Source organism: Micropterus salmoides, unplaced genomic scaffold (assembly GCF_014851395.1).
Source record: "Micropterus salmoides isolate LMB-PRFRI ecotype aquatic unplaced genomic scaffold, ASM1485139v1 Ms_hic_scaffold_15, whole genome shotgun sequence".
Taxonomy (NCBI): Eukaryota; Metazoa; Chordata; class Actinopteri; order Centrarchiformes; family Centrarchidae; genus Micropterus; species Micropterus salmoides.
Genome location: NW_024040596.1, coordinates 5,862,452 through 5,889,581, shown reverse-complemented (window position 1 = coordinate 5,889,581; position 27,130 = coordinate 5,862,452). Strand labels below are relative to the sequence as shown.

The following is a 27,130-nucleotide window of genomic DNA, read 5'->3' as shown; positions in this document are numbered from 1 at the left end:
GAACACATGTTTAAGGCAGTTCCACGCGGTTCACTTTTCAGACCTGGAGGTTGCCCCTTGTGTAAAGCTCATTGTGCTAAAGACAGTAACCACAACTACAAAATGCGTTTACCAGGATGTCTTTCAATTAGGTGAGACGATTGAGCTGTGTCGTAACGCAACCTGATGACCTAAATAGAGCGCAGTCACGCAGACAGGATCCAAACAATGACCTACACACACATGCACAACAAGTGTTGTGCTGCCTTTAAATGGCAGTGGAACAGCATGGGGCATTTGAAAGTCTGGGAACAACACTTTCAGTAACACTCTAGTTTGTTTGGGATCAGCAGGGCAGATGGCTGCTTCTTTGGCAGTTTGCTGATCCACTTGTCTAGAGAGACTAACAATGATTACAGTAGTAAAATAAACAACCATCACTTAAGTAAGCACAGGTCAAAACCATAGGAGAGTATTTCTGTTACAAAAATTCTTTTGTACAAAAAGGAAAAGAGTTTGGAAGTGAAACCGCACATGCTTCAAACATGGCATGATTATACATCTGCCACTCGGGACATCCACACTTTGGAAAGGAGTGCTTGGTCTCAAATAAAGGAATGTGTGCCACTCGCTTTTTGGTCAGTTTGTTAATCGTACTGAGAGTAGCTTTTGTTGCAACTTGTTTCCTTCCCCAGTTGAACACAAAGCTTTTTGTGTGGAACTGATGGCCAGCCACTCCACACTTCCCATCAACAGCTATGTGACCCTGTCTGTTCACTTCTCATGGAAAAATATTCATTTATTATTGAATTTAACCAATTTTTCAGTCACTAGATTTCTTATGATGCTTATGACAACATTATCACTTCAGAGAAAGCTCTGCTGTTATATACTTTGACAGAAAATGTATAGCTTATTGTAAATATTTTTGATAAGTGATCATTTAAGTCATTTATATAAGCAAAGATGCCAAACATTCGTGTTTACAGCATCTCCGATATGAAGATTTGATACCTTCCTTTGCCATAACTATTGTTTTTTCTGTCTGTTGATACACATGAAATCTAGGGCTGTAATCTAATCGAAATCGCGATGTCATCATGTGCGATTACATAAAGGCTACGATTTAATAAAACAGTAAAAGTATGTGTGACGCTCTCTTCTGTGTGTGCGCTGCAGTTTGCTTGTTATCTCCGCCCCACCAGGCTCTCACATATACCTCGAAAAACATGTGCAATCAGAAAAATGATTAATGAGAAGTGTGTGGGTAACGTTTAAGACAACCTACTGTAACCTCCTTCCCCGCCCCGCCGCTAATTGCTCACAACATAGTCAGACTCGCCACTGGAGCAATGAGAGAAATGCTGGTGCTCCGGTTGCTCTGTGACAGAGACAGAGAGATGTCGTCAGCAGCTAAAGTGGTAAGACAGGAGAAAACTGGGAGAAGATAAGGAAGGTTTGTGTTCGGCTCGCTGGCCATTTAACGTTAGCTGTATCGGTGCCTTTTGTTGTTCAACATCTTCACCTTTTCATTAAGCCGACGTCCTTGTTAGTCACTTTTTGTCAACTGACCGATCGCAGTCTAGATAGGGCGTACTACAGCAAACTTTACAATGTTGAATGATTAATGACACGTTAGAACTTAGCATTAACAAATTGGAGACCAATGTAGAGCCTTTTTCCTTTACAAAGATTATATAAAAAAAACCACAGGAATGAAACCGCTGAAACTGTAGGCTAAATAATAAACTAGTGGTAAAATTGTAGCCTAATATATTAAATTATAATAAATATAGTAATTAATATATTCGTGTTATACTAACAGTATACTATTAACTGAACATTATGCTATACTCTTTATTTAATGTTATAATATTATACTAATAGACTCATGTACAGTGCTCCTGAAAGCAATACGCTGCCCTTGTTCTGTTGGATCTGTTTTACTAGTTATTATATAAATTATTATAAATATTGTTTATAACAATATAACAATTATTGTGTGTGCATTTTCCTTGATAATCAAGCAAGTAGATTTCTAATACCATTTTTTCCATTATAATCTAATCACAATCGCAAATCACAATATTGCCCACAATAATCGCAATATGACTTTTTCTCCAAATCGTGCAGCCCCAATAAAAACACAGGACTGGCCCCATCCATCCATCCATCCATCCATCCATCCATCCATCCATCTTCATCCGCTTATCAGGTGTCGGGACGCGGTAGCACTGGCCCCATTGTCTTCAGTTCTTGTTAGGTCGATTGGTCGATAAATATGAAATGAATCTGCAACAGTTTTGATAATCATGTAATCATTTAAAGTATTTTTTTTAAAAGCAAAAATACCAGACATTCACTGGTTTCAGTTCGTCAAATGTGAATATGTGCTGTTTTTTGGGGGGTCATTTTCAGTATACTCCCTCATTCTATAGACCAAAGTGATTAATTAGTGATTCCCGCCAGTTGCTCTCCTTATCTGTAAGTAATGTGTACTTTAAGAAATTTCTATGTCTGTATCTAAGTGATGAAAGATGGTCTTTTTAAGTTTCATTAAATCAATCCTCATACAATATACTGATGGTGCACCCAGAGTCTGTGCAGTAAAGACCTCTTAATATTCATCAAAAGCGTGTCACATTAAGGCTGGCTGCTACACTCACCAGCCCATATGAAGGAGGTGCTTGTATCCCGCAGAGGAGCTTTGCATCTTCACAGTTCGCTACAGGCTACAGAGCAGAGGATTGCAGACTCCAGTGGAATGCGTCAGCGGGCAGGCAGGCAGCGCTAGTGCTTTTTGGAAGGAAGATGTAGCAGTCCTATTACTCATCTCTGTAGCAGGGATAGTGCTGTGTTGTGCCTCCCAGGGGTTCTGTTCAATCATTGGCGCACACTTTATTACCTTGTTCTGTGGAGGTGTGTGTGCACTTGCTGCAGAGCCCTCTGCTCTTAACTTATGCGCTGCGCAGGGATTTGTTTTTTGTATTTACACCAGCGTTTGGGCTGGTTGAGGTGCATTTTTGTACGCATCAACCTCTAAAAATGCTCCTGTATGTTTTAGATCCATCTGCCACAGGTCATGTATGCATGTCAGGCTTCATCCTTCTTCTCTCCTCCGACGACACCAGTGCTGTGATGATGGTGCTGCTGCAGCTTTCTTGGCGCAATCGCCACAGATGTTGTTGTGACCCCAGTGGACAAAACAGGTTGTCCCGTAATTATTTGAACAACATCTGGGCACAAGGCAGAGAGGAGGCGGAAGAGGACGTTCCTCCGTAATCGAACTGTAAATAAGACATGGCTCAGGGGATGTGGGATGCTTGTGCAAGCAAGCGTGGGTTTGTGTGTGGGAGAGAGGCCATTTCAATAGAGTGTGTAGCAGGGCAGGGGGGAGGGGAAGAGGTGGAATCTGCCATATGGATGTGAGAGAAAGACAAAGGGAGAAATGGAAGGGAGGAGAGGTGGAAGGAGAAAAGGGGGAGACTCAGCGGCCCACGTCAACTCACTTAACACTCCCTGATGGCCCCGGGGATGCTGACAGCACAGTTTTGTTGATTCATTCTCCCTTGCCAACTAGTTCCCCCCGTCTTTTGCAGTCAGTCTCTATTCCTGTTGCCCTTGTGCTGCTCTATTTGTGATGCTCCCCCAATCTGTCTCCTTGTACTCTTGTATGACCTTGCAAATCTAGAGTCTTCATGTCATATTGTCAGGTCTGCTGATGCATATGCCTCATGCCAGAGAGTGTCTTGTGTCTTTAAAAAAAAATTAAAGCTGTGCACATTATGTAATCTTCCCCACAGGGTACGAGGTGAAGGGTAAAGCCAGTGTGCCACAGGGATGGGTTACAAAAAGCATTTCCAAAAAACTGATGGATGGATGTCATTGCTCTAAGTATGAAGTGTTCTTTCTTGCAGGCTGTGCTCCCACATTTAACATTGGAGCTGGCTGGATTACATACTGTACTTTTTAAAACTGCCACGGTCATTTTGACCTGCATATTACTTGCGTAATATAAAGTTGGGATGAAAACAAACTTCCTGAATGTAGGGAGTCTTAGCATGGCAAGGAGATGTGAGCATGTGGTGTCTGGTTTTTGGAGAGGGGTCACTCTGCAGTGAGGATAAATATTTTCACACCTTTTTAGCAAATAGCAGGCACCATCTCTTCGTAGGTTCAAATGTAGACTAGATATAAGTGCAGATTACACAAGACTAAATTAAAACAGGTTGTTATTCAGTATTTGTGATGTGCCTGCAAAATTTCCAGTGGTTTAAAATATTTTTTAAATGATCCATATCATTGGTTTCGAAACCTTTTTCTTTAGGTATTTGTGTCTTATTATTGCATTTGTGATATCTTAAAATCTTTTAATAACTTCTGGCTTGAATTCCAATATCCTGAGCCCCTATGAAACTTGATGTTGCTGCTGGTGATACTTAAAAATTAAAGATGATGATCTGACCTAAATCTCTCTTTATTAATTTTCGGAGTCAATGAAAATGATTACCTTGTCTCCATGTATGTCTTGTTTGCTGAGGATTCAGCATTCTCTATTATGGAAATGAAGTGTGCTCATGAGGCTGGAAAAAGCATGATATGCTAACTGGAAGTGGTGTGAAATAGCGAACATCATTTTGTTAATGTTTTCCCAATTAAGATGTCCTAACTTGCTCTGTGCACCAGCGAACAGGCTAAGTGAAGTGTCACTTGTACAGTATTGTAGTCTCATTATAAATTCTTATCATGTTGCCTTTTTTCATGTAACATACACATCTTCAAAGGGGAGTGGATTATCAGAATCAGATACGTACAGATTTATTCATAAAAATTCTAGACTATTTACTAATATATATTGTATAATAAATCAACCTGTGTGGTGTGTTATCGTATCTTTAACCACAATATCTATTCGCTTTTTATACATTATAATTATGCCTTAAAAATGTTAATTTCCATGTGACAAATATATTTCACCTCTATTTTTTTCCCATTGAATTGAGTAAAATGCATTTCTTTTCGACAATATACTGTATATAAAAATCTCTAAATCTCTAAAATGTAAAAAATGCCCCCCCTTTTTTTGTATTAGCTAGATTTAAGCTTAAAATCAACAGTTCAGGCACATTAGAACCTCAATAGAGTCTCTCATTTCTTGATTCTTGAATAAAAAATAATTATAACACAGATCTGTACCATTAGTCCACACTGGACAAGGGGAAGAGAGTTTAAACAAACCCATGAAAAAGAAATGGCTAAGAACAAAACACACAGAATGAAGGCACAGATTGGACACACATACCAAAAAAAAACCTTAACAAAACTTTAAAATACTCTTTTTTTCCTTAGGCAAGTTTGGCGGCATAAGAGTGTCAGCACATATACAAAAGTAGGGTTCCTAACCAGAATAAGGCAACTTATATACAGTATGTTGTGATAGGGCCAACTTGGGGGGAAAATTGGGGGGAACCTTATACTGAAAGTATCTATTAAGAAATGTCAGCAGAGGAAATTCCCCTCTCAAGGGTATAAAGGCTTTTGATCTAGATTCCAGTTGCAGAGGGATGATAGTGTGCGAAAACAGACATAATATCGGGCTTCTCTTTCCTTTGAAAACATATTCTTTTATTTTAGGTAGCCCACTTAATTCTTTATTTATTTATTTTTGTACTGTAGATCAAGACAGGGGATCCACGGATGACATGTGCTACTTGAAAACAAGCTTGCGAGGGTGACTTCACTGATTTCTTTTTATTTCTTTTTTTTTCAAGCCAAACAGGGCATGTACGCACACACCAAAGCACAGACCAATTAGCAGCCAGGCCCTTTTTGAGCACATAACACAGGGGGCATAAAGTCAGAGTGACAACGTGTAAAGCTGTTTTTATTACTGGGTCATCCAACCAGTTGCCACTGTCAGCTAATCTGGAGGTCAAATGCCCGCTATAAATATTTTTCTTCAGAAGGCATTTGCTGAACATAATGTACACCTTGATGCTAGAACAGTGGGCGGACTGGAAAAGAGGTAAACCTCACATGATTACACATAAAAAAAACAGAAGCTTTGATCAAAAACCATGTATGTTTTGTTTCCTTTGGTCTTTTCTCTTTACTTAAAACAATGTGTTTTGCCATTAGCCTCCACGTTTAACTAGGGGTTACATTTAACTTACAAACCAAGTAAAACAGAAGCTGCGACTTTATTTGGCCCTTATTTATTTTAGGTTAATAATAATAATAAAACCTGGCAGCAGTCAGGAAGTAAGCAGAGATATACATGTAAACAAAGGCCATAGTGACAATATCAGCAAGTTTTTACAATATCAAGCACGTTTTTTGTATGTACTTACAAACTTGCTATCAAATATGTTTTAACTAAGCCCCCTGAAACCAATTGATAATTCAAGCAGGCACAAGCCCTTCAGTGATTGAAGGCCCTTTGAAGTCCCAAAATAAAAGGGAATGACATTTTCAGGGGACTTACTTTGTGTCCTTGAGTATCAAGTGTTGCTATAGCAGCATCTCTCTTATGAACTGCAAATTATGGCTCTGGCTACCAGAAAATCAGATCTGGCTTTGGTACTTATACACTGCTCAAAAAAATAAAGGGAACACTTAAACAACACAATGTAACTCCAAGTCAATCACACTGAAATCAAACTGTCCACTTAGGGAGCAACACTGATTGACAATTTCAATTTCACATGCTGTTGTGCAAATGGAATAGACAACAGGTGGAAATTATAGGCAATTAGCAAGACACCCCCAAAAAAGGAGTGGTTCTGCAGGTGGTGACCACAGACCACTTCTCAGTTCCTTTGCTTCCTGGCTGATGTTTTGGTCACTTTTGAATGCAGCAGTTCCTGCAAGAGGAAGGCATTGATGCTATGGACCGGCCCGCCCCGTTCCCCAGACCTGAATCCAATTGAGCACATCTGGGACATCATGTCTCGCTCCATCCACCAAAGCCACGTTGCACCACAGACTGTCCAGGAGTTGGCGGATGCTTTAGTCCAGGTCTGGGAGGAGATCCCTCAGGAGACCATCCGCCACCTCATCAGGAGCATGCCCAGGCGTTGTAGGGAGGTCATACAGGCACGTGGAGGCCCCACACACTACTGAGCCTCATTTTGACTTGTTTTAAGGACATTACATCAAAGTTGGATCGGCCTGTAGTGTGGTTTTCCACTTTGATTTTGAGTGTGACTCCAAGTCCAGACCTCCATGGGTTGATAGATTTGATTTCCATTGATAATTTTTGTGTGATTTTGTTGTCAGCACATTCAACTATGTAAAGTAGTGTTTTCTCAACGAGGGGGCGTTCCGAGGAAGATAGGGGGTGCTGGAAGCAATATTTTGGAAGGGGGGGTGCTGAGCTGCTTTTGGGGGGCGTTTGTTGGTTGGAAATTCTAAGGCGAGTTTACATTTAAGATTCACAACAATACAAGTTTAAACTTTAAACAACTTGCAAAAAATTGTGGTCTGCAACATTAAAAACTGCCAGTTTAGTCCACTGCAACTGGATGAGACTGTATATTTTTTATCCGTCAGCTACTTCTAGTGCAGCTTCATGCTGCCTTCAAGGGAACAGGAAGTCAGAGTATCATCTCTAAAATTTTACCCACATGGCGTTTACTGTGTAAAACATTGACGCTCTCTTTCTTGGTGGAAAAGTGTTTATTTCTCTGAGGAATACACCATGAACGTCTTGTTATTGCAGTGGTTACACATTTATAAGAGGGATATTCCACTCTCAGACTCACCCTGAAAGCAGCTTCGCTGCGTCACCAGCGAGTGACGTGGACCCACCTCGCGCTGTGAGTCGCAGACAGTTTGTGCCAAAGCGGATATATACTGTAGTTTCAGTAGGCCATAAAAATGTAAACCAAACTGAAGACCTGTCTTGCTCTGTTGTGGAATTATTCGTGAGCTTTCTGTCTGATCACAGGTGTTGTCGGTTAGTTTGGTTTTCCCCCGGCATGAGCACCTCCTCGTCTCATTCAGTTTAGCGAATCAGTAACATAATGCAGTATAGGGCATGTAGTTAAATATTATGAATTCTCTTTAAATAGGCTAATGATGTTAGTCTCCCATTACGTCTTCCCATTTTTCAGAGAGCTCAGATATGTGGGAGAGATTCTGAATGTGCAGAAAGTTTTGAACATGAGCAGATAAGTTACAGTGTTTCCCGTACGTTCATTTATTTGTGGCGGCCTGCCACAATATCAACACTGACCGCCACATATTGATTTTCGATTTTTACTAGGCCTATTTAAAGTCGTATTTGAGCTGCAGGCAGCGCGTTTTCGCGCAGCACATCCTCTCGCTCGTCTCTCTCATCCGTCCCTCAATCTTTCGCTCTCTCTCCCTCTTGAACACAGCTGCACAAATCTGTTCAACACAATGCTGTCAATGTCGAAGACCCAGCTATTAAAAGTTATTAGCAAGCATGTAAGGAGCTTATAGCTGGGTTTTCGAGGCTAGCATGCTGTATCTGTGCCACAGTTACACTGTCATTCTGTGGGAAACACTGAGTTATGATGAATTATTAACAGATGAGCTAATAAAGTCCAGTCAATAACTGAATTAAAATGGATTAATTTATTACTGAGATGAAAAGGGGCCACAAAGACATTTAAAAAGGTTACTTCCCCCCCCAAAAGGTGGTAAGACTTAATCATGTGTGTTGACTCAGCAGGAATGATATTAAATAAGTGTATCTACAGGAGAAAAATATTTAAAAGCAATGAGAATGCCTGAGAGCCTCACTAGATTATATTCTATTATAATTATATATTTGAATTGTCACCTGCCGCCTGAATTTTTAGACATTTCCACCATAAATTAGTGCAGAAAAGGCAGAAATTGGAAGAGAAAGTTTCACCAGAATGCAGGAAATGAAGTGTTTAATGCTCAAAATCTTCTGGGGTGCCCCATCCAAGAAAACAGTACCTGGCTTCACTCACAGTTTCTGGGAGGAATATTCACTTATTAGTTATATATCATAACTTTTCACATGGCTTTTTTGTTACCTTTTCCATGTATTTAATAACAATAGTAACAATAAAAAAAATCAACAATATTCAGGGCAAATAGCGAACATCTTTTTTGATTGGGGGGGGCGCTGGCCCAAAAAAGGTTGAGAACCATTGATGTAAAGAAAGGAGTATTTAATGAGATTATTTCATTCATTCAGATCTAGGATGTGTTATTTTAGTGTTCCCTTTATTTTTTTGAGCAGTGTACTTCAGGAAAGGAAGCACGTGGCATGTTGCCAAACACTGGTTTGGATTAACTGCCACTTACTTGAGAGACCAGATTTGAAGACTGTCTTTTACTGATATAGGTGGGTTCTGGTGCCCAGTCTGCACAACACTCTCTCCTCAAACATTTTATCTGTCCTTTTTATTTTTTATTAGCAATTGGCAAGATAATGTTGAAAGTGTGCAGGTAACGTTAGCAGGCGCTGACCAATGTCACCAACTGTAGACTAAATCAGCTGTAGCTAATCAAACAATAACGGTGGCCCAATGGCCAGTAAAACGTAAAGTCGGGACAGTTGAACTAGCAACTCACTGGCTCAAAAAAATGTGTATTAAAAAAACTAAAACAAAAAATTGTGTTAGAAACTCAACATTATGCAGTTGTTTTGCAGCTCTTGGCACACACTGATGTCCAATCCAGAGCTGTAATGACGTGAAGAGTGGTTGTCAAATGATATTTCTCTAATCTTAATCGAGCGGCAGCCTCTGGGTCTGAAAGTGAAACCATGCAGACGGAACTTAAACCTGCAGTCTCTCTAATGGACAGCAGGGGGCGAGTCCGCTGGTTGCAAAAAGAAGTGCAGTTCCTTTAGAAATACTAGTTAAATGACCCTACTTCTCATCGGATTTATTACCTCAGTAAACACTTTCATACTGAGTTTATGGTCTCATTTGTTAGTTTGAAGTCTTCTTCAACACAACGTGATGTTCATTTAGTACATTTTGGTCCTTTTTAGGGGGAAATAAACCAGAAAGCTTAGTATGCTTTAGGGTGGGAATACCTTGTGATTGACATGTTGCTACCATGGCGACCTGTCAATCAGGATAGAGGCGGCTGCTCTGTGTAAATTTTTTTTATTAAATGGCTGTTAGCAGGTGAGAGTTAATAACTTTTTTATTAACCTTTTTATTTTTTTTATAATTTTAACTGATTACATTTTAGTTTAGTTTTTTTATATTCAGGATGTATTTAATAAAACAATTAAACATGTTAACAGAGTAACATAACTTATAAGTCTTCGGTTGATAAATAACTTAACAGTAAAAATTGTCTTTGGGCCAGTAAGTTTCAAACTGACTGGCCCGGTGGCTAGTTTTTGATGTCCACTCTTGCATTTTCTATATAGATATGGTTTTGCAGATCACAAACACGTAAATACAGTCCCTTTTGAATTTTTTATGCATATCAGATCAACATGTTGAGCTCATTAACCATATCCATTTACCATAGTTTTGAATCCAGTAGTTTCTGAAAATCAGGTCTAAAAGTCAGTATGTGCAGCAACAATCAAAATCAATCAACAATTTCAAATAAACTGATAATTTGACAGACTTAAAAGATAAAGTGTAGTCAAAAATATTTAAGGAAAGTGATTTTAGAAGCATGTGACCTGCTTTTCCATTCATTTTGGAGGGGCTTGCATTCCTGATGCTCTCACCGGTCTGTTACCTTGCTGCGTAGGAGCTCTCAGAATTAGAAACTTGATCTGCAGAGGAGTCCTGTTCAGTGTCTACAGCTCCCTGCATGCATGAATGTCTTGGGTTGGCTGGGCTGAGAATGGGTAATCCCTCCAGAATTTTGGAATTAATCTGTAGCTGATATCCAGCTCATCCACTGCTCATGTAGAGAGTCAAGTTCCTTAGAGAAAGTGTCTCCTTCCCTGCCGACTGCTTGTATTTTATGTTACATGAAGCTACAATATAATGGCTTTTTAAAATCAGACGTTTTAAACAGTTTACATTTTCGCACTAGACGATGTGAAAAGGATATTAAATAATAAAGGGAACGATTGAATGTGATGCAATAAAGAGAGTATAAAACTGGGGGAAACAGCTGCCAATGAGCAAAAAAACAGTCCTGTTTGAGTCGCAGAGATTGTGAATTCTGAGGTCTGGAACAAGGCTAAACTACACAAACTACAAAGTTTGTGAGTGGGTGGTACCAAAGTCTCCATTTTTAGTAACACTTTATTTTCATATGTCAAGTTATATAGGCTTTGACAACAAGCACTTGTCTGTGTAGGGTGCAAAAAAACTAAAATTAGATGCAACATAACGCCGCCGGAGATCAGCTGTTTGGGTCAGAAAGTGCTGTTGTGGAACAGACTGAGATCAAACTTCGCTTTTCTGAAGATTTAAAAAATGGTGCGTGTTTTGTCCGGGCTGTTTGAACAAAGACGTGTCCTGGTCGCCATAGGCCTATAGATTTCACCGTGTTCCTTTGAATGATATTGGGCTTAGAAAGCTGCGGCTATTTGCTCCGAATCTAGACATAAACACTCAACGTGCAGCATCGAGACAGCTCTGTGTTTGGAGTGATCACTTCTCTGAAGAGGATTATGCAAAACCACGGCCAAATAAGCCAGATAGACACTTGCTGAAGAGTACTGCTGTACCTCTTCTGCAAAAGTTCTTCTTCTGTATACTCTGGTTTGGAAAGGTATCCCTTGTGTCTACAGTGACCAGCATTTCATCGTTGCCGCTCATTTTAATTTTCTTTCATTCGCTGTCTCTTCCATAAACCGCGGAAAGTCCGACCCAAACAGCTGATCTCGTAATACAGCAGCAGAGTAAAGAGTGCAACCAAGTTATGCTTATGCGTAGGAATATGGAAGTTCTACTATTGAGAAAATGTTGTTCCAAAGGAAATGAATGTCTGACGGCAAGGTAGAGCGCTGCAACATATAGCGTACAGTTGAACTGATGCTGTATTTTTTTTTCTTCTTTCAGGTGGCTAAAATACGTTTTGCAGCTGACCCTGTCCACAGCGGTACATTGCTTTGCTTCTGAGGCACTACAACTCTCTGCTTCTCCAAATTGGGTACGCGCCGACTGCCATCCACTGCAGGTAATACACCTAACTCACAAACACACTCAAAAACTATCCCTTTAATCCTAAACTGTGCATCTCTTTTCCACCTGTGTGTGATATTTACAATGAAATTTAATGTAAAATGTAAGTCTTTATTTTTTTTAAGGGGAAACGCCCCCCAACCCACTAAATATGCACTTTACTGGAGAATTTCTTGGCATTCATCAAATTTGGTGTTGACTCAATGTACAATCACTCGGAAGTACGCTCATCACCCTTAAGGGCATTGCTGTCTGTTTGAGAATAGCGTGCTGTAACTCAGATACTTATTTGTAGAAGTCAGTTCAACCAGGCGCGCGGGAAGACATTTTCGCTTGGGGGTGCTGCACAGTAGAAATGCACGCATGACACGACTGTGTGTGGGCACGCACTTACACACTTTCCTTCAACACAGAGTGGTTACAGGCATGGTTGTATGAGGCCACCAGGTCCGGACCTCCGTAATTATATGTGTATATATATGTGTAAATAAAATCAATAGAATAAAAGCCACTGATAACACGATCAACTTAAATGAAAGCCATGCGGGCGCAGCTAATTATACCACCGCTACCCTCATTTTAACTTGACAGACTGTTCCACGCTCTTGGGGAAACACATGAAGCACATGAAAACATTGCGGTGCAATAACTGAGAGCGCCACTGTTTGCGGGCAGAGTTTTGGACAAAACATTTTGTGAATTTCTGGGTGGGTGAAATAGGATGAAGCGTCTCAGCTTTAAGAGAGACGCTGTGCGCATTTACGCAGGAGGCACAGCAGCATAACTTCATATTTAAATCTCTTGACACGCTGACAGGATAAGTGAGAATCTAACATTGATTAATAGTTTGTGTTCTTCTCCACGTCTAAAAGGTCTCCCACACAGTCCAGGTTCATACAGTGAAACTGTTTGGAGTAAAGCAGCTGTCCTCCTGATCAATCCTGAGCTCCATCAGAGCGTCACAATTTTTTTAAAGATATAATTTAATTCTGTTTCCTCCTGCTGAATCATTCATCGCTGGCCTGGGGCTGAATGTGAAAATATCACTTATTATTATTATTATTAATATTATTATTTTATGTAGCCATTTTGCTACAATTAGGCTCCACACAACAGCTGTGGCAGCCTCTCTACACTGTTTCGACTTGGCCTTTCTTTTCTCTGTGAGATGGAAGAATTTAGAAAGCTGCGTGGCGCTGCGGAGAGCCTGCAGCTGCAGTAGTGCCTGGATCATGCATAAAATTCATCCAGTTGGAACAATCATGAACCGTTCACAGCGTGCCGGTTGTACTAGCGCCACAACCCATTGTAGGTACCGGCAGAGGGAGTGGGGCGCTGGAACATACAGGGCCAGGGATTGCGGAGTGACCAGGCGCCTGCAGATGGTCGGTGATCGTTCCCTCTGGCTGGATGAAGCCTGATGCTCTTGATTTTACCTATGATCTATGATGATACAGAAATGTAAAAATTAATGGCAAAAAGGCATACTGTCAATATTTGTAAACCCCCTCAAATCATGTTTTTAGGGGAGCTCATGTCTTATTAAGACTTATTAAGGCTCCCATAGTGTGCGCCCTGCATGATTATTCAGATATTGTAAACCCATATGTGCATCACGCCAGTGTAGCTCATGAAAAAAACGGGCAAACAGCTACTGACGTCAAATTATTAGGCTGTAATATCAACCAGAGCATCCTATGAATTCAGCACTAACCTGCTATATTTTATGTTATGTCATATAGTAACATGCTTGAGTTCAACTGTAGCTAAAACTTCAGTTGAACTGAGCCATTTGTCGTCCATTTAACCCTGTCTTCATCGCTCATCTTGAACCAACTGAGGGGTCAGAGTGACCTTTTTACATGGAGGATTACTCCTAATATAGATGTCAAGGGCATAGCTCTAGCTTTGACCTGTGCCTCCGGCAGGCCTCACTCATCTTGTTCATCCCATCTCCTCCATGCGTCACTGCTTCAATAGTTCAACAACGTGACTGCATGCGGTTCTGGAAGACAGGCGGTGCTTTTTAAAACCATGCCCACATATTCTTAAAAGATGTTTTTGTGAGATGGATTGTTATGAGGATTTAATGCCAAGAATGAAGACAGAATTTCCGCCAAGATGCAATGTCGTCCATGTTGATGAATTGCGAAAAGTGGGGGATTTTGTCTGATAGACAAAAGCTGCTGTATCTATTGCGTGCACTGTTAAATGAGGATGGGAATCTATTCATCTGCCTGGGTTGAGTAAAATCTTGGAACAGACTTGCGACCATCAGTTGGAACAGATATCAATTACAGTTTATCAATCAGGTATATTACAAACAGCTCCAAATTATTTTAGCAACAGTACTAAACCATGTGAGAACATAATAATAAACAGTTTGGCTCTGTTTCTTAAAACTGAGCAGTGGGAAAGAAAAAGGAATGAGGAATATGGAATTCATGAATCATGCAGTCCACTGATATGTTTATACCCTCTTGCAAACCTTTGTGAATCAGGATTATAATAGTTTGGACGAACGCACCATGCAGTCTGTCATTAGCGAAAGGAAATGCCCAAATAATCATGTATATGAGCCGTAATCCTCATCCTTAATCCGTGTACAAATCATCTACTTGTGCAAAGTATACATCAGAATACAGGAGGAAAACAATCCTATTGTAATAATGCATCGGAGGGATTACATGGCTCAGGTCAGAGAGATCCCCAGGACAAGCTGGAGAATGTTGCAGAGGAAAAGGTCATGTTTGCTGCCCTGCTTATGTATGACCATGACAAGGATGAACTATTGCTGCAAATTTATTTGCTTACTAACTTTTCGTGGAAACGTGCCCAGAGAAACATAGAGCCTAGCAGAGAAAGTGTGTCACTTGCAGCCACTGGTCTGTGCACATTGAATGTGTCATGAATGAAGCCTGCCATAACATTTGGTCACATGTTGGAAGTTACTGTCATCAATAACTTTTTTTTTTTTCCTCCACAATGGCAATACACAGAGTTTTGTATTTACACTTTTGACATTTGGCATGTTGTTCACATTGTTTTTCCAGACCTCTGACACATGTCTGAATGAAGTTAAGTTCTGCTGTGTTGGTGAAAAGACCACAGAGGATTAAATATTTATCTTGATGACTCTGGCTGAGGTCTGACTTGTGTCCACAGCTCAATGACTCTTCTAATATTAATTTTCCCTCCACTCTTTTGCAGTCTGTGGGCAGCTAACAGGAGCACAGACAATGATGACAGCTTTTATGATTTATGAGGCCAATGTTTGATCGCTCAGTGGCAGAGACAAATGGGATTGTGGTTAGTCAGCCAATGAACTGGGCCTCGTCTGTGCGTGTGTGTGTGTGTGTGTGTGTGTGTGTGTGCGTGTCTGCATTTCTGTTTGAAGGCATCTCTTGCAGTCAAACATGACCCTTTCAATTTAGCCATCATAAACTCCAAGACAAAAGCTTTTGATTGATTACAGTGACAGTTATATGTCCTGTCATCAGTGAGCTGGTTACTGCGTGGAGATAGATTTGTTTTAAGCCAGTGAATCAGAGGTGTGGCAGAGCATGTCTGGTCAGGAGACTGGTGTGAGTTTTGTGTCCTTGAGGCAACTTTTAGAGTTCATTGCGGTTCGGCATTGTTACCACTGCTGTGGGGGTGAAAGAAAAAACACAGTATGCCTTTTTTCTCTTCATATACAACCAGAGATCTGTCCCATCAAGGGCATTATCAAACCTATCGTTTGTCGGCTCTGGTTTGAATGAACGGATGAGTTGGTAAGCTTGTTGCCTTTTTCCCCTTGGTTTGGTTTCTTTTCACACAGGAAAAAAATCCAAGCAAACCAAAATGCATCATTAAAAGCCATTCGAGAACGTTCACACAGCTCATTGGTCAGATGTGTCTGGGGGCAGGAGTGAGAACAGGAAAAAGGTACTGACAAACGTCCTATCTGCCCAAATATCCAGAGGCAAAAAACTATGTTCCTAGAACCCGATTCGTTTTCTGGCTAGCTGCGAGAAATGTCGTTTTGCTCATCTGCATCTCCATATGCAAAGCGCACCTGGCTATGGGAGCCAGAAGGCAAACCGAGACCGCCTCCTCTAAAGCAGGACGTTTTCAGAGTCCTAAACTATGGGATTTGCATAATGGGTAGGGGATATTATCGCTCCTGTATTTATTATTTGTCTTACCTCTATTTGGGGCATAATCATAGTAAGTTTTGAAAGTATAGTTCCCATAGTTTGGGGTCTTTTGGGATATTAACAGTAAGCATAATGTGGCCATGGAGTCAGAGAATTTAATGCAATGTGTGATAATTGGGTGCTTAAAGCTTTAAATCCCTTATTTGCACCCATGAGCTGATGCAGCATCAACTGATCACTATGATGATGAGCGTGTCAAATCAACGGGCCAAACTACAATAACTAGAACACACACTGTTTCTAGAACAGCGGCATGCACCTGTCCCTTTAACCTGATGCAGCATCATCTAAGAAATCTCTACTCTGAAGGGCCTCAGTGCACTCGTTGAGTACGATTGATATATTCAGATCTGCCCAAACCAAAAATTTTACCAAGGGGGTAACTGAACCAGAATATGTAAAAAATGCAGGTTTGAAAACTCCCCAAGACTCTGCGGGCTTTTGGACAAGCTCTTGTCTGAGAGAGAGACTCACAGACTCATTCAGCTGTAAAATGAAGAGCTTGTCAGGCAAGAGAAAAAGACACAAGGGGGGTTCCTTTTGCAATATCAAATCACCACCATGGCTGCAATATTTTAATACCGCCACATGTTGTCAGTTCAGCGGGGTATTTATAGTAGTAGGACTGATGATGTAAATAAGCACAGCTGCAGTTCAGTCAATTTGTACGCAGTGCTGTAAATTAACACCTGATACAGGACCGTATTAAATGTGTCCCCAAAAGGATGTGTGTTTTTCTACTGAACTATTTGAAGAAAAAAAAAAACAAAACAATAAATCTATTTAGATGTTTCAGTCATTATTCAGTTACCCAGGCCTGCTGTAAGCTGCAAAATGTCCAGAAAACACAAGTGGTAAGCAGCTGAGGAACAGAAGTGACATCGTGTGGAGAAAAAGAAGTTGTTTTGTTGTCCCAGTGCGCAGAGAACTTCAGTACTCCTGCACTGTTTTGGTCATCAAAGTAGTTTTTAATCGCTATATAGATTTTACGAAATACTGAAGATGAGAAAGGCTAATGTTGTGTAATCTGTCTCTCTCTTGCCCTGACCAACTCTCCCCATAAAAGCAGTCTTCAACAGAAAGGCAGGTTTCACACTTGCTTCTCCCAGAAGTTAAATCGCTGATTTAACTTCTGGTAGAAGATTTCTGTTGGTTTGGTGTTATTTAGACCCAGAACAGAGGAAGACATAGACAGGTACTGTAACGGCTAACAGACCAGAACCAGAGGACCCTTTCTAATGTTTTATGTTTCTTTTATTTTTCTAAAAGAGGAAAATTAAGTGATCCAATGCTCTTCTGTTTGAAGGTGCAATAACATTTAACTACTTAGTTATTTCCTTATGGTAACTAAATACATATTTATACATTACTGTACATTTGTACATCCAAGAGCTCCATTTTGGTATTCTGCTTTTTAATTACCCTTTTAACTATACCACTTGTAATGGCTCAGCAAGAAACAATAGACAACCAAGTGTAGCTTAATTTGAATTATCCTCAGAGAGTCTCATTTACCCAGACATAGCCTATAAACTCGGCTCATGATTCCCAGCAACCTGATCCGAAGAGCAACTTTTATTGATACTGTTAACAGCCATGTTAAATATGTTCTTTCATGGAGCTGAGAGCAGAAATGCAGCTTTGAGGCACAAATTAAAGTTCTGGACGTGATCGGCTCCTGGCGGAGGGTGAACCGTGCATTTCACTAGGCCTAATTGATATTGATTTAATGACCACGTTTGTGATTGCACTCAAGGCACTACACATTCTTGCATTGTCAATTAATTGGTGGTCCCTGTGTCACATCCCCACAGCTAGGGAACATGCCTTGATTATGGGGACCGGACATAAGTGACGTGTACTGCTGGCACTGCAGTGGCTTATTGTACCTCAGGGCTCAGTCACCTGCAGTTTAACTTGCCTCTCTTCTCCTTGCCTCTTTTGTTTTACAACTTTCATCTTCCTTCTTCCAGTAGTTGGTTATATTATAGTCATATCACAGCATTTTTTTTCATGACACTTTTTTTTTTTTTTTTTTCATTTGTTTAGGCATGTTATCTTATTGATTATGTTTTAATTAAACCTGTGTGGACTGTTTTTTCCCCCCCACTCCATCCTGGCATTTGAACAATTAAACCAATTGGCCCAAGGCTTTTCTCCATTGTTTGGCCATGTGTCACAAGTGATATCTCTGACACGGTTGACTGGACTTTAAAAGCACTTGGAGGGATGATGACTTTTACCATTGCATGTTGGGATTTACAAAAGCCTGTGGCCATAATAGAAGAAGGGTTTAAAACATTCTTATACCATGTGCATGCTAATTTTCAGAAACTCCATTCATATAATAATGTACTTCTAGTACCTAGAGCCACTGAGCAACAAACATATGAACATTTTTTCCCCCCTCATCTAAATGCTCCTCTGTAGCATCTAGTATAAAGAGTTTCATTCAAGGGCACCAAAGCATTGCTGATTGACCTTTCTAATCTGGAGTTTCCCTGCTGGCATTGAAACTCTAGCCATGACTAGCTGCTTACTCTTTCTCTTAACTCTGAATAGCGTTGTAATTATAGGCAAGACATTTGTGTAATTGTCAGAGCCAGAATTACCAGCCCTAGTTGTGTCCGATCACAAGTTGCTTTTGTACCTTGGTCCCATTTTTCAATGCACCATTTTCAGGTTATAAACAAACATTAAGCTTGAGTGTCTCCATCCACACGGCTTAAATCATTTCCATTTACTGTTTTGTAAAAGTGTATTTAGTTTCACAAACAGCCACCAATTTGACTTTGCTTTTAGCCACACTTTATGGCAAGGGATGAAAATGAGTGCACATATGGTGCATCAACCAGAACGATGACAACAAACAAAAATGTGGCTCCAAGGGAATGACTCAGGACTCAGGCAGAAGGGGCTCCGTTTCACGCATTTCCAAATTCAGACACTGTAGGATGCAACATTTGGGGTAAACAATCTAAAAATAAATGTTAACCTTGGTGATGGCAGGAGATGCCTGTTTGTCTGTGCACATACAGTATAGCAGTGAAATACTTGCTAAATAGAACATTAGTGGAACTTGCTGATTTCTTTTGAAAAAAAAAAGTATGTCAAAACCATTTAGCTCCCCGGGACATGAGATTTCAGTTTGCCTTCATAATGCCATTGCCATCTCCTTTTGATCTTGTACTGCATTGTATGGAGCATGCCACATAAGCATTCAAGGTAAGAAGTCATGTGACCTGCTCCAGCCAGATCTGGCAGTTACTAGAGTGGTTGGGGGAAACACGTTTTGCTTTTTAAAAATGGGTGACAATTCCCCTTTAAGCTATTGAATCATCAACAGACATTGCTGAATCACTGAGTTCCCATTCATGGGTTGCAAAAAATAGCTGAGTAGAGTTCTGCACAGAATTGTAATTCAGTACCACAATGGATTAGATGTAGAACTCTTTCCTCAGCAGCTGGTGACTCTGATATCATGCTGCAAATTACACACACACACACACACCGGCAATCACTTAAGCACACTGAACAAGGAAAGCTTTCTCTGCTATGTGAATGAGTAGCTATGGCTGAATGGTGAATGGTTGAGTGTGTCCTCTGTCTCTGTGAGGTCGACAACCCAAGAAAGATTAGTAGGTAGCACATCAAATGAATGAGAAAGGAAGAGAGGAGGGGGGGAAAAAGGTGATGGCTCAGGAAAACCCGCTGCGTTACATGTACTTTAGGGAATTATCTCTGTGAGAATTCTGCAGGGTCAAAGAGTGGACACAGGCACACACACATACAATATCTCCAAACTTAAATCTCTCATTAAATCTACATCAATCTGATCCACCCATTTGCAGTTCATCGTAGTACCTCTTTTTGTTTCAATTCCTCTGCCCTCTTCTCTTACCCCTGAACTCAAAGTGCACATTCACATTTATTTTTGTAAATGTGTTTCTGCATTATTCATTACTAGCCTTTGGCATACCTTATGGGTGGCCTATATACACTGGTTATGCTCTTATCTTCTCACCTGCAGGTCTTTCTGTATATCCTGTCCTGGCACATTTTGGAAAAAAAGCATTTCTATAGCTGCCAATTGTGAAATCCCATGAAAGCTGCTGACAATAACAAACGGTTTGTTGTTGACTGGGTGCAGGACGCTAGTAAAGAGAGTCTTTGTCACTAACTGGTGGCCAATGTAGTTGGCAAGGAAGGCGAGGGTGGGGCTTTGTTGTAAATGGAAGCACGTTTAAAATAGTCAAGTCTCCCAGACATGCGTCACCACAGCCATGCCAAAACACAGCTCCCTGCTCCTTCTCCCTTACTGGTTTCCATATGTTCAGCTGGCACCATGCTCTACACTGTCGCACATCTCCCAGCTTTGCATGTAGATGACAAAAATCCCTCTTACTGCCTTGAGTATCTGAACAAATCAGAATAATAAGTTAATTTATTTGGCACCAGCTTTAAAGAAAATGTAGAAACCAGGGCTGCACGATATGGTAAAAAGACTCACAATTTACATTTTCACTGAAAAAACTATTAAAATCATGAAGATGTGACATTTATTGGGATCTGTACCAAACATGCATGTTTTCTTACACCTGGAGAACAGGATTTGTAGGCCTGGGCATCTCTGCAGCGCTACAGTACTTCATTATAATGTCACACATTTTACCTTCATCAAAAAAATCGCAGCTTCTGCGATTTGGATATTGCACTTGGCCAAATTGCGATTTTGATAATATTTCAACTAATTGTGCAGCCCTTGGGCAAACTTTTAATTTCTTCATTTATTTTATTTTATTTAAGATGCCATCCCTAGAGCTAGCATGGTGTATCGGCCAGTTGTTGCTGGCCCACCACTTACACGCCAATGCTGAAATATATATATACTGATATGCAGTATGAGGAGCTGGATACCATGTTGTGCCAGACCGATTTTACTTTAACAAGATAGTAATATACTCTTTTGTCTGTTTGTTATTTATTTAATCATGTATTGTTTTGTCATTGAGCCGGACAGAAATTGGGGTGGGGGGCACAAACACGGGGACAACAGGAAACAGCAGAGGAGAAAAAGAAAGAAAAAGGAGAAACAGTCAAACAAAATCAATAAACAATACAGCAATATAACAATAAATTTTAATAAGTTTCTTTAAATAATTACTAAATAAAAAGCATAAAGATTTCATCTAGTGCCGCCATCAGATCAAACTTTCAATTCGTCCAATACTTCGTTTTATGACCGAATACCAGGAAACCTAATGACATTCCCATCAGCCTGAACTCTACTTTGTGTTTAGTTCTAATCGGCAAATGTTGGCATGCTGGGACATTAAACTAAGAGGGTGAATGTGGTAAACATTATACTTAGTAAACATTAGCCTGTTGTGATTGTGAGCATGTTAGCATGCACGTGTTAGCATTTAGCTCAAAGCACTGCTGTGCCTAAGCAGAGCCTCACAGGGTTGCTAGCGTGGCTGTAGATTATTGGTCTTGTTATGAGATTTACCTAAACCTGTAATGAAATCATAGTATGTTTGGTCAATAGCAAAACCCAGCAGCCAGACTGAGCTGCTATTCTTCAGCTTCTTTGCTGAAGTATACCAGCTGTCTGATGTTAGAGAACGTGCTCTACTAGTGTTGGTTGGGGTGGTCCAGCTGGGGATAGGATTGATATAATATGATGATTGTAACTGTGGTTGCAGATTTTCAAATCATGTGGTTTCCATTAGCTTTACGTCATTCTTCTGTGTTTCCATATTCCATATCTGTGTTTATAGCTGCCTGGAATGTCTTGCATCATGGAAAGTAAAGATTGTTTCATTGTTCGTCCAGTCACAAAAAAATAAGTTTTTAGAATTGGCATTGTCAGGTTGACCCTTTTGGAAGAAAAAAACCCTCGGCTAAACTCTGCCCTCTACTCTGACGTTTGTACTGACCTATAACTTTAGTAAACCGTTCAATCCCTGAACTGATGCTCTTGGCATTTGGCAGCCACCCAAAGTTGAGCATTTAGGAAAGCCATTGACAATAATAGTTGTGATTTAGGATATCAAAAGCAACTCTTGCCTCATTTAAATTGATGTGGGTAGGAGACAAGTATGAATACAACTCCTGCAGGGTCTTGACAGTAGATGTACCCAAACCTTCATAATGTGAGCGCAGAAATTAGTATTCTTATACACAGACTAAAATATTTGTTATTAAAGGGGACCCTTTATTTTCTGTCATATATATAATGTCACAATGTCGGATCGTACACAGCCTTTTGCTCATGATCTGACCTCTCTGGCGGTCCAAAGCTCCTGTGCTAGCAGTGCCATCACAGTCAGAGACAGCTAAGCTAACAGGGCTAACAGAGCTAACAGAGCTAATAGCTGCACGGCTAACTGAGCTAAAAAGTTAATAACAGCTAGTGTTACAGCTAGCAGCAGGAAGCTATTACTTTAGACTTGTCTGTCTAAAAACTCCATAAAACATGAACCAGTTTTACCAAACTCAGTTGAGACTTTAAACTAAGGGGCTGCATAAAGGGCCAGTATAAGATAAATAAGGATTTAAGAAAGGAGCTGCGAATCATGCAAAGCTACTTTAAATCCTGGAATAGAAGTATAGACCTGGAAATGAGCATAATACGTCAACTTTAAATTGGAATTACATTAAATTGTTCAAATATTGATACTTGATGTTTTGCACAGAGAAAGAAATGTGTCCTCTAAGTACTGTAGTTTCACAGCTTGACTGCATTATGCAACATTATTTGTCACAGTCTACTGCAGAGAAATACGTAGCATAGCTGCTTACAGTATACCTCCTTCCTCATGCTGCGTCCTTTCGTGACTGTTGAATTGAGAAGTGACCCTGTCTCTCCTTAGCTCTCCTGTTCATCATGAAGTACACTCAGCTAATATCCAGCTTGATTTACTGTGTTCACTACTGTCACACAACATTATGAATACGGTTTGATGGGTTGTCATAGTGACATGAGTAATGTACACACTGGAGGATTGTGTCATCTGGAAAAAGTGATGACAGTAATAAAATGTGTCCAAATAAAAGCCATTCTAAAGGGATTTCAGCCCTTCAACATTCAATGTGTTCGTATTGTACTGAATGAATTACCCTACTTTAAACAAGGTTAAAGTAAATCATTGAGTCAAGTTTTTTAGTCAGACTAATGCGTGGGTTGATGGGTAGATTCAAACTTCTTCTTGCTACCTTGCCTTAATCACATTATCTTTGTATTCCTGGTTTTGTTAATTACAAAATCCATGTTTTCTCAGACACGCTGAAAGATTGAGCCCAGATTTCAGGGTAATTGGTCTGTTTTATATTTGATTTAGGTCAGGACCTCATTTGTCTGTGTTTACATGTGGTACTGGTGCAGGAAGAGCGAGTGCTAAACCCTCCAGGCCACAGAGGATGTTAACTAACTGAACCCATCTGTTGTATTTGTCAAGTGTATACCATGCTAGTTCACCATAAAAGGTTACTGCTTTGGTTTTAACCTGTCATAGAGTGCCATTGTTTTTGGTAATCTTAGGGGCTCTAGAGATGGGAACGTCAGTCAGTTTGTATGCCATTTTGACCAAGTCTGAGAGATCTGTTGGATGGATTGCCATGAAGTTAATACAGAATTCATTAACCCCACAGTATGAATCCTCATAACTTTTGTGATCCCATGACTTGTTTCTTTAACGCCATCATAACTGTTGGATTGATTGCGACGCAGTCAGGTATAGACATTCGTGTCCCCTCCAGGATGAATTTTTTTTATCTTTGGTGGCCCCTTAACTTTTACTCAAGCGTCATCATCAGGTCACAATTTTAATTTGTCCAATACTTTATGACCAAATGCCTGCAATACTAATGACTTTTCTGTCAACCTCAACTGTACTTTGTGTTTAGCGGTAATTAACAAATGTTAACATGCTAACATGCTAAACTAAGATGGTGAACATGGTAAACATTACACCTGCTAAACATCAGCATGTTAGCATTGTCATTGTGAACATGTTGCAATGCTGCCCTTAGCATTTAGCTCAAAGCACCACTGTGCCTAAGTACACACTCAGACCTGTAGACTCTTAGTCTTGTTCTGAGAACATCTTGTTTTTCTTTATTCAACAGTGTTACATCACATGGATGTGACTTCAATAAAAAGTTATTTTACAAATTATGCCATAATAAAAAAGAACTTGTTACAAATGGCCATATTTACATTTACTTATCTTTCACATGAAATACTTTGCAGTGTGTATCTCAAAATTAACTTGGTTGTATTAAACAATGATGGAGTGCACTCCTCAGTCACTTGGAGTGGAGTTATGTGTGTGTGTGTGCAGATAACTGTGTAGCGTACAGTCACAAGTCTGATAAATTAAAGAGCCTGGAGACTCGGACTCCTGAGAAGTGGTGTGCAGATATTTTTTTAAGTTAATGGCCTGGGCTGTAAGCAAAATACATTGGTCTTGTTCTGCAGGTAACATTTATATACATGTATACCCACGCACATATACACACACACACAGTTTGCCCGCGGTGACACCACAGGGTCACAATGTATGTGATGGAGTCAGTCAGCTGAGAATGACCTCTTTTAATGCAGCCGCTCTGTTTAGCCCCCTTCTAATGAGTGGTTGTGACTCATAATCTATACTGTGTTCTAAAGCCGGAGGCGTGATCAGCCTGATGGTGTGTTTGCGTGTGTGTACAGTATGGGTAGCTCGTGTCAGATTTGAATTGTGCAAAGTAGCTCTCAGACGCAATTTTTCTTGACTGATAATTGTATATGAAGAGTATTTATGAACAGTTGTACTTTAAAGACAACCGTGGTGTTATTACCAGTAGCTGGTATAGTAAAGATCATGAAATGCAAGAGGTGTTTGTTTGCTCTTTGGCCAGAAAAGCTAGTTGTGTTGTGCTGACAGAGCACCTGTTTTTTAGTTTTTATTATGAAATTTTTTATGATATTTATTTTATTTTTCCAACTAATTTTAAAGCTATTCTGTGTGACTTTTTCTAAGCAGTGGGACCAATGTGGCCATAAGATGCATTTAGAGGATGAGGGCAAATGCTAAAACATAGTAGAAGTAGCACAAGTAAAGCAACTATATCAAATGTTTGATAGTATCACCTAACATTAGCCACATTAAGCTACTGGTCACACAAGACTAAGTAAGGATATAGCAGCAAAACATCAAGTGTAAGTGTCTGTTTCTCTTTAAGATTAGTCATGAAAAAGGGACCTTTTGGGGAGTTTTAACTATTATCAATCATTTAATGGTTTAATTTGTGTTCCAGGGTTGGCCTTACTAAACGATTTATCCTTCGTCCACACGTTTAACTATTGGCCTTAAATATTAATGCCTGCTTTTTCAATTTAGTCAAGGATCAGCTGAAACTGAATCTACTGCAGCTCCTTGTGGGGGTTGCGCTGAAATGTGTCTTTTGCTGCCTCGTGTGCTGGCAAGATGCACAAAACTGTCAACAGAGGTGTCAAAAGAGTCAAAAGTTTTTTTGAGTATGCAAGAAAAGTAGATGGCTAGGGAAAAAGAAAGGATGTGGATAGACAGTCGGGAAGGAAAAAGAAACAAGATAGGCATTGGAGTGCTAACTGCAGTGGCACACACACACACACACACACACACACAGAAATACATGCGTTAGAGTTTTTAATCCCTCATTTACTTTAGCCTCAGGAAGGTTCATTCTTTTAAAATAAAATAAAAATACCTGGCTTAGTGCTTTGTTGTTCTTAAAGTATTTCATTATGACTCTCACTTGACACATCACATTTCACACTACTGTTGCGTCAGTATTGCATTCATGTCACATTTTGACATTAACAGGGCAGCTTTGATCACATTCCTTTAATTGAAAGGTTGGAGAGGTTTATCCTGCTACATTTATCTCAAAAACTTCATTAACCCGGGAAGGTTTGCTGACCGTGCGCGCTTGTTCTTAGTGCTGCCTGTATAATTCACATTCACACAGCTGCTACATGTATAGCTTTCTGCTATAGCCACTGAGCAGCTCCATTGGACTGACTAGATGTTAATTTTCCAAAGATACCTATGCAGCAGTATTTTGAGGAAGTGAGTGAGTCTTCGCTTGTCCCTCACAAACTTCCTCAGTCTGTGACTTCCATCCTAATTCCTGACTTGAGTTTTTTTTTTAGAAGTGATCACCACACATCACGCCATCCGCTGTCACGCCATCTGTATAATGATGCTTAAGCATGCTGAAGTTTGTTGCAGTCACTTATCACCATCACAGCATCATCTGGCACGTCAGTTTCACCTGCTGAAATACGTCACACTTATCAAATAGAGTTTTAGGATCATTTAGACACACAATCTTTCAGAGAGATTTGAAAGCAGAACAACAGGAGATAAGTAATACAGTAATAAATAAAACAAATAACATTTAAAGGGTGATCCCAAGAAGTACTTCCAACCAAAGTGAATAATTACTGCCAGTGGCACTCGGAGGTCACGGAAAAAAGGTCATGTAAAATTAAAGGATATTGTCGCCTGCCAGCTTACACTGTCATTCATCATTAATTGCAATAGAAGCCTGGTTTTTGTTTACTTGTGCACTCCATGATTCACTTGCTAGCTCCATAACACTGTCTGCTAGGAAAGGGCTGGGGGCGGTGGAGAAGGCGGTCACTCAGTTTTTTTGATAGCTGGAGTGCCCAGAGTGTAACAGGATACCATAAACAAAGGATCATAAATAAATGCAGCTTTACAGAGCAAATACCATTCAGTTAGAAATACCTTGAATAGTGCTGCAGAAATATTTATTGTGTTGGATGACGAGCTTTATTAGTTG

At 40.1% G+C, this 27,130-nt stretch overlaps 1 protein-coding gene across 1 annotated transcript in view; it reads left to right on the top strand.

The window, feature by feature from the left end:
• Positions 1 to 27,130, top strand: part of adarb1b (adenosine deaminase RNA specific B1b) — a 120,168-nt gene that overhangs the window by 14,758 nt on the left and 78,280 nt on the right. Inside the window, exon 4 of the mRNA XM_038720122.1 lies at positions 11,973 to 12,090. The gene's annotated coding sequence lies outside the window, so the exon portion shown is untranslated. The remainder of the gene's footprint in view (positions 1 to 11,972; positions 12,091 to 27,130) is intronic.